The sequence below is a fragment of the Maniola hyperantus genome, chromosome 8 (genome assembly GCF_902806685.2).
Source record: "Maniola hyperantus chromosome 8, iAphHyp1.2, whole genome shotgun sequence".
Classification (NCBI taxonomy): Eukaryota; Metazoa; Arthropoda; class Insecta; order Lepidoptera; family Nymphalidae; genus Maniola; species Maniola hyperantus.
The window spans coordinates 7024538-7033259 of NC_048543.1; the positions used below are offsets into that span (position 1 = coordinate 7024538).

Below are 8722 nucleotides of genomic sequence, written 5' to 3' on the forward strand. Positions count from 1 at the left end.
GGCTACTTTTTACCCCGGATATTCAACGAGTTCCCACGGGATTTTTAAAACCCAATTCCACGCGGCTGAAGTCGCGGGCATCAGCTAGTAAAATAATAAAAATGAAAAATTTATAAAAAGAAGCTGACAAAATAAAGTCCACTCAATGTGAAGTCGATTTTCGAACGGGTGAATATCTCAGGGGGAATGCAAAAAGAAATAAATTGCATTCATTCTTTTGCAGAACGACCACTATCCAATATTCTTCAGTCGTATTCGATGCCACCATTTATCATCGTTCCGTTCAGCGAAACTTCGAGCGGACGGACCTTGAGATAGAGCCTTTTGATTCCTCTATGACATTTTTCAGCATATTTATTGATGCAGTTGATATTCAGTAAGTGTTGTGAAATTGCTTGTTAAGGTGACGCTGGATGCACGTCCGAACTGCTCGGCCCACGTGGGTAACCTGTATGCTATTTCACCTAACATTGTGATAGAAAGAAATAGACTCAGTGATGAGCAGTGTAGCGAGTGCATGCGCTCACACTAGCGTCCGGATATATTGATGATGGCACACAGATAGTTGGACAGATGTCACCGATGAATTTTTGTAAATATATGATTTATGAAGGAACTACTTATTTCAAATTATTATTGTATAAGATTTTATGGAAGAGCGGGGTCGCCTGCCACGAGTACTCGTAGCAATACTAAAACACTTACTGGGATGGTCCCAATTACTACGCACTATGTGAAATTGTTTTACCTACTGAAATAGATATTTTTAATTTTTTTTTGAATGATAATGATTACCTACTTATCTTTTGATGAATACTATACAATCTCACTTACATACATACCTATTAGGTAACTACTACCTCAGCGTGTATAAACAACTCGTATATATGTAAAGAAAACCACTTTACCCATGGACACCTATTCAGTGCTTTTCTTTAATTTATTACTTTGTCTTTGGTGCATAAAAGACATATCCTGAAGTCTGTGGACTTAGCTTGTCAAATGTCACTACTGACAGTTATGTCAATTGAATCTGAAGTTTTGTCGGTGTTTTGAAGTAAACGGATATTTTGTGTTTATAATTAGAAAAGATTAATTGTTAAAACCGTAAATAAAGGCTTTAAATGTTGTTTCTGTAGTTGTATAGAAACGCAATTAAGTCTTGGTTTCATTCCCCGAATCCACTCAAGAATAAAATAACATTATAAAACAACATTTTCTGCATATATTTCACTAAACATGGAACGGTTGCGGTTTGATTTTGTTGTGAAACCAGCAGCGGATGGAAAATCAAATACCATCTGTATAACCTCGATAGCTACACCTACAGGACAGATATTTGGAATACCTGCCGAGCTTCAACCTGCAAATTTGCACCAAGTAATTACAAACACTTCCAACTATGCCAAGGTAAGAAAATCATTGCTTAAAAGACATCAAACAAGGAAAATATGGATAACCTTGACAGATGATATATCAAAAGTATATTTGGATGAAGAACAAAACTTACAGTTTAATGATTTTTACTTAGAAGAGATTATAGAAAAAACAAATAGTCCTGAATCTATACCTAGTGGCTCAAGTGGAACGTTGGAAAAACTATTAGAGAAATTGCTGGAAGAAAAACCAATCAAATCAGAAACTCAGAGTTTGGGGAAAATTGCAAAGGACTTTACAATTGAGAAATTCACCGGCAGAAACTCAAATGCTGACCAATGGATTAAAGATTTTAATAAAGAATGTGAACGTTTCCAGATCAACGAAGATAGAAAGAAAATTGAAATTCTAAAAAATTTTTTGGAATACTCTAGTGTAGACTGGTACAGTTGCATGATAATAAAACTTACGGTGGAATCAGAATGGAGCAAATGGGAGGAAAATTTTTGTGAAACGTTTAAAAACAAAGGATGGTCACCCAGTCGATATGCTCTAGCTTTCAAATATCAGACAGGCTTGTTACTTGAGTATGCCTTAAAAAAAGAAAAATTGTTACTGGAAGTAAGAAAATCAATTGATACTGGGACACTCATAGACCTTATAGCATTCGGTTTGCCTAATTATGTAGCTGATAAAATTGACAGAGAAACTTTACAAGGAACCGAAGATCTCTACAATGAATTAGGAAGATTGGAACATTTAGTTGGAAAAAATAAATATGATAAAAAAAGTTCTATATATCCTGATACAAAATCCAAAAAAAATGAAGAAAAAAAAACCATGTCAAATCTGTGTCCGCGAAAAAAAAGGGAAACGTTATCATCCTGAGGAAAATTGCTGGTTTAAAGGGAAAAACAAAAATGCAGTTGTAAAAACAGTAAATAACTCAGAATTGGAAATTGAACTGAACGAGGAAAATCCAAAAAACTAGAGGTGCCACCATTAATAAAAGTCAAGTTACTATTAAATGATACTTTAAATGTTTCCGGAATTTATGACTCGGGTTCAAATGTATCATTAATAAATGCAAGATTATTAAAGATATATCCAAACGAAAATACAGATAGTATACAAAAAGTAAACTTGAAGACTATTAATGGTGAGAAGAAAACAAAAGGGATGGTAACACTAAAAATAAAAATCTACAATATTGAAAGAAATATGGATGTTTTTGTAGTCGATAATGAAAATTTTAACTATGATTTTCTAATTGGTTTGGATTGCATAAAAAATTTCAACTTAACACAAAATGAAAAATTAGAGATTATACAATGTAACAATCCAAAAGAAAAGAACGTAACTTCAAATGAAAAGGATACGAAAAACGATAACTACTCAAAAACTGATACATCAAAGATAACAAATGTCAAAATTCCTGATGTACTAGGTGACAAAAATGAAGAAGGTTTGTTTTTACACTCAGATGTATTAAAGCAAGAAACTAGACACACAAATAAATGTGAAATAAATTTCAATGAACATATAAACTCTGATGGATTTGAAATCTTAGTAAACCATCTAGATTTATACCAACAATCAGAAATTGATAAGCTAATAGAAAAATACAAATCGGTTTTTGCTAAAGATAAATATGATATAGGTACTGTAAGAGATTATGAAGCTCATATTGACTTAATGGTAGATAAGTATTGCTGCAAACGTCCATACAGATGCACACCTGAAGATAGAAAAGAAATAGAAAATCAAATAGCAAAACTATTAAAAAAAAAATTGATTGAGGATTCGTATAGCCCGTTTGCTGCTCCAGTTACTCTGGCATATAAAAGAGAAGATGAAAAAAGAACAAGATTGTGTATAGATTTCAGAGAACTGAACAAAATTGTAGTCCCTCAATCTCAACCTTTTCCTTTGATAGAGGATTTAATGTCAAAAACTGTAAACTGTAACTATTTTTCTACTTTGGACATAAATTCAGCATTTTGGTCAATTCCTTTGAAAATTCAAGATAGATACAAGACTGCATTTGTAACACAGGAGGGCCATTTTCAATGGACTTGTCTCCCATTTGGCCTAAAGACGGCACCAGCTATTTTCCAAAGAATATTGGGAAACATTATTAGAAAATATGAACTCTCTAATTTTGCGGTAAATTTTATAGATGATATCTTAATTTTTTCAAAAACTTTCAAAGATCATTTATTACATCTATCAAGACTAATGGAAGCAATACTAACAGAAGGTTTTAGACTAAAATTTTCTAAATGTTCTTTTGCAAATAATTATGCCAAATATTTAGGTCATATAATTGAAAACAATTCAATCAGACCTCTGAAAGATTATTTGACCGCTGTGAAGAACTTTCCAATACCAAAAACAAGGAAAAATATACGACAATTCCTAGGAAAAGTAAATTTTCATCATAAATTCGTACCACACAGTGCGATTATCCTAGATCCGTTACACAATTTACTACGAAAAGATGTGAAATTTATATGGTCTGCAGAATGTCAAGAATCATTTGATAAAATAAAAGCATTACTATGTTCAGAACCAATTCTTAATATCTTTAACCCTGAAAAACCGATAAAGATTTACACGGATGCTAGTATCAAAGGTGTGGGAGCGGTGTTAAAACAAGAAGATAAAAACGGCGATATTAAGCCAGTTGCTTACTTTTCAAAAAAATTTACTGAAACTCAAAAAACTAAGAAAGCAATATATCTAGAATGCCTAGCAATAAAAGAAGCTGTGAAATATTGGCAGCACTGGCTTATGGGAAAAGAATTTACAGTATACTCTGATCATAAACCGTTAGAAAATATGAACATTAAGGCTAGAACTGACGAAGAACTAGGGGATTTGATGTATTATTTATCCCAATATAATTTTAAAATTAAATATAATCCAGGAAAATCAAACCAAGAAGCAGACTGTTTAAGCAGAAACCCAGTTCTAGAACCCAACGATAACAATGAAGATTTTTTAAAAGTAGTAAATTTAATAACCCTAGAAGATATAAAAAATGACCAACACTCAAATCTAGATCCACAAAAAGAAAAACTTGTATTTGAAAATGGAATTTATTACAAAAACAATAGAAGAAGGAAAAAAATCATACTATCAGAAGAACTTAGCAAAACTCTAATAAAAGACGTCCATGACACTTATTGCCACATTGGGAGGACTCAGATGATAAGTAAAATAACACCATTTTACACAGCAAAGAATATCATCGCAAGCATTAAACAAATTTGTGATGAATGTGAAATTTGTATAAAAAACAAATCAAGGAGGAAGTCAAAATATGGCTTAATGTCACATTTAGGTCCAGCAACACGTCCGTTTGAAATTGTCTCTATTGATACAATTGGAGGCTTTGGAGGATCACGGTCAACAAAAAAATACTTGCACCTTCTGGTCGATCATTTCACAAGGTATGCCTATATATTCACATCAAGAAACCAAAGCTCCACAGATTTTATTAAGCTAATAAAAAATGTGACACAAAGCTATAATATAGATATGGTATTAACGGACCAATATCCTGGTATAAACTCCAAAGAATTTAAAGAATTCCTGAAGAACGAAAGCATAACAATGATTTTCACTGCTGTGGATTCACCATTTTCTAATGGACTTAATGAAAGGCTAAATCAAACTTTAGTCAATAAGATAAGATGCAAAATAAATGAAAGTGAGAAAAAAATAGCATGGACTACTATTGCACAAAAATGTGTAGAAAAATATAACGAAACAGAACATACAGTTACAAAATTTGCTCCAAAATACCTCTTAGAAGGCGAAAATGTAAACATTCTACCACTTGAATTAAAATCAAGATGTACAAAAGAAGATCTGAAAAGAGATAGACAACTAGCTTTGGAGAACACAATAAAATCTCACAATTATAATAAAAAAATATTCGACCGTCATAGAGAAGAATATAAATTGGATGTGGGAGACAGAGTTTATGTGGAAAACGGAAATCGGCTAAATAGGAAGAAAATGGATGAATTGAGGATTGGGCCATACACTATTCTGAAGAAAATTTCAAATTCAATCTATGAAGTTGATACCGGACGCAAGAAAGCTGAATCAAATCTTTACCACATTACAAAACTGTCTCCAGTGTTTGATAATAACTGAACAATTACATACGTTATCACATGCAATTGTTACTCTGACGGGGGTGGAGATGTAAAGAAAACCACTTTACCCATGGACACCTATTCAGTGCTTTTCTTTAATTTATTACTTTGTCTTTGGTGCATAAAAGACATATCCTGAAGTCTGTGGACTTAGCTTGTCAAATGTCACTACTGACAGTTATGTCAATTGAATCTGAAGTTTTGTCGGTGTTTTGAAGTAAACGGATATTTTGTGTTTATAATTAGAAAAGATTAATTGTTAAAACCGTAAATAAAGGCTTTAAATGTTGTTTCTGTAGTTGTATAGAAACGCAATTAAGTCTTGGTTTCATTCCCCGAATCCACTCAAGAATAAAATAACATTATATATATTATAGAAATCCATACTTCTATGAAGTGTCTGTCTGTAATTTCGAAATAACTACCGCAAGCTCATAATATTGTTATTTGAACTGTACCATAACAGCTGAATCAAATGTTTTTAAAAACTGTCTGTCTGTCTGTCTGTTTGAACGGGCTAATCTTCGGAACGGCAGAACCTATTTTGACGGGACTTTTACAGACAAGTAGAGGATTAACAAAGGATACTTTTTTAACCGACTTTTAAAAAAGGAGTTGTGTTTTTCTACCTATGTACACAGAAATCTCCGAGATTTCTGAACCGATTTGCGTATTTTTTTTAATTGATAAAGAAACTTTGCAACATTGTCCTATATAAAATGTGGATTTCAACTCCTCAATCTTGATGCTGCAGGGGACATGACCACCAAAACTTATGGGATTTTGAAACTGTCGGTTATAAATTGATATTGGAGGTAGGTACCTATATCTACCAAGTAAAGACTTTATCATTGAACTCGAAGACCCACTTCTCGACCCTGATGCTGTACCTAAGGAATTGCATTGCTAAATCGTGGTGATCCCACGGAATTTTAAATGAATCATCGCCCACGCCCGTTCGGTACCCTCATTCGGCACATTGTTTTGATTAGTCAGTCCACCAATCACAACAAAGCATTCTCCCCTGTCCCCCGCCAACATTTTACGATTTTGTTTTCATGTAAATCCTTGTATATGCGTACTCTAGGAGTTGAATTCTCTGTGCTGGCGGATTACCTATTAGGAACACATGATTACACATTCGTTTGTCTGTGAAAATAAATTTTGTTGCCTACACTTATCTATTAGTAGCGACTAAAAACTATATATACCATCTACTTGTGTATAAAAAAGTCTAAATAAATTCCACTTTGATCTCAAAAATGAAAATTTTATTTTTATAAGTAGGAAGTAGGTACAATTCAATTTCCCTCTAAAAGCCCACTACACACATAAACACAATATGTATCATTTTCTGTTTCAACAGTCACATTAGATGTATCATTCGACGCAGAACTATTGAAGCTCTCCATTTCATTTCTGGAATTAATAAACATACAATCAACATAAATATATTGTGAGTATTATCTATATAGAATGTATGCAAAAAACATAGCATAACAACTTACAAGTATGGTATGGGTAGACCTTTCAATATTTAGTACGGAATTGAATGTTGCAGCATCATGTTGGATTTCAGTGGTACGTATATTGGGCACATTCATTTTATTTTCCTTGTTTTCTTCTAAAAGGAATGTCTTGAGTCACTAAAATACAACATAATTCAGCATTGACAAATCTGACAACAAATAGTAAATCTCTATATTATATAAAAATGAATCGCTGAATGTGTTGCTGATCGCAAATATCGAGAACAGCTGCACCGATTTCGCTAATTCTTTTTGATAATATTCCTTGAAGTACGGGGATGGTTCTTATGGAGAGAAAAAATTTAAAAAAGTCCTGAAAAAGAATCTACTGTAGGCGGTGCGAAGTTCGTCAGGGCAGCTAGTAACATAATAATTATATTATCCTAATCCTAATTCCTAATCTAAATATATAAAAGAAAAAGATGACTGACTGACTGACTGACTGACTGACTGACTGACTGACTGACTGACTGACTGATCTATCAACGCACAGCTCAAACTACTGGACGGATCGTGCTGAAATTTGGCATGCAGATAGCTATTATGACGCAGCAGGCATCCACTAAGAAGGGATTTTTGAAAATTCAACTCTGGAGGGGGTGAAATAGGGGTTCGAAATTTTGTGTAGCCCACGCGGACGAAGTCGCGGCCATTAGCTAGCATCTAAATAATATCAACTTACAAACACAGTGTCAAACTTTCAGAAGCTGGCTCTAAATGGTACGGTGTGATAGCATCATAATCTAATTCAATTCGATTTTTTGCTTTGTCGTTTCCTTGCCAAAGAAAATCCCGTGATCCACTAAAATAGAAGTATAATATATAAGTATTTATTAAAAATAAATAAATGTCATCATCAAATTCACCATCCTGGAGAACCTTGTAAACGACACTCGCGTCTATTTTTTATAAAAGTGCTGGCCCGCCATCTTAGATTAAAAAATTAATGTCATTATCAAAACCAGCATCCTGGAAACCCTGAAAACGACACCCATTTCAATTTTTTGTGAAAAGTGCATGTCTGCTATTTTGGATTTGAAAATAAATGTCATTATCAAATTCAGCATCCCGGAAAAGTACATATTCAGTCAAATAAAATTCCCGTCGAGTCACATTGTTACTCACGTCGGGTGTGACGCACGGGAATAACCCCGAAAAAGTAATGGCATTATCATCACAAGATAATATTATGGTTTGGAAAGATTCTGATGAATTTTAATAGATCTCCTCTTTGCAAGGGATTTGCTTTTGCGAGAAGCTTTTGCGAGTCTAAACCGTTTCTTTTTCCTCTTCCGCCAATCCATTTTTGTTTCTGTTACACGAAAACTCAAGTATATAATTAAATTGTCTAAGCACACAATATGACCTACATACTTATATTTGTAACTAGATGATACACGCGACTTCGTCCGCGAGGATATAGTGGTTTTTTAATCCCGCGAGAACTCTTTCAAAAGCGATCACTATTTCAAATTTCAGCCAAATCCGTCTTGTACTTTTTGCGTGAAAGGGTAACAAACCTATACACACACACACGCAGATACAAAATTTCACCTTTATAATGTAAAGTGTGATTTGACAACCCTGACTTTCGGAATTCGGATAAGTCCAAATTATATTTTATTACTAGTTGATGCCCGCAACTTC

The 8722-nt window shown here is 33.4% G+C and overlaps 1 pseudogene; it reads left to right on the forward strand.

The window, feature by feature from the left end:
• Positions 1-895: 895 nt before the first annotated feature.
• LOC138402701 (uncharacterized) lies at positions 896-5913 on the forward strand (annotated as a pseudogene).
• The last annotated feature ends 2809 nt before the right edge of the window (positions 5914-8722 follow it).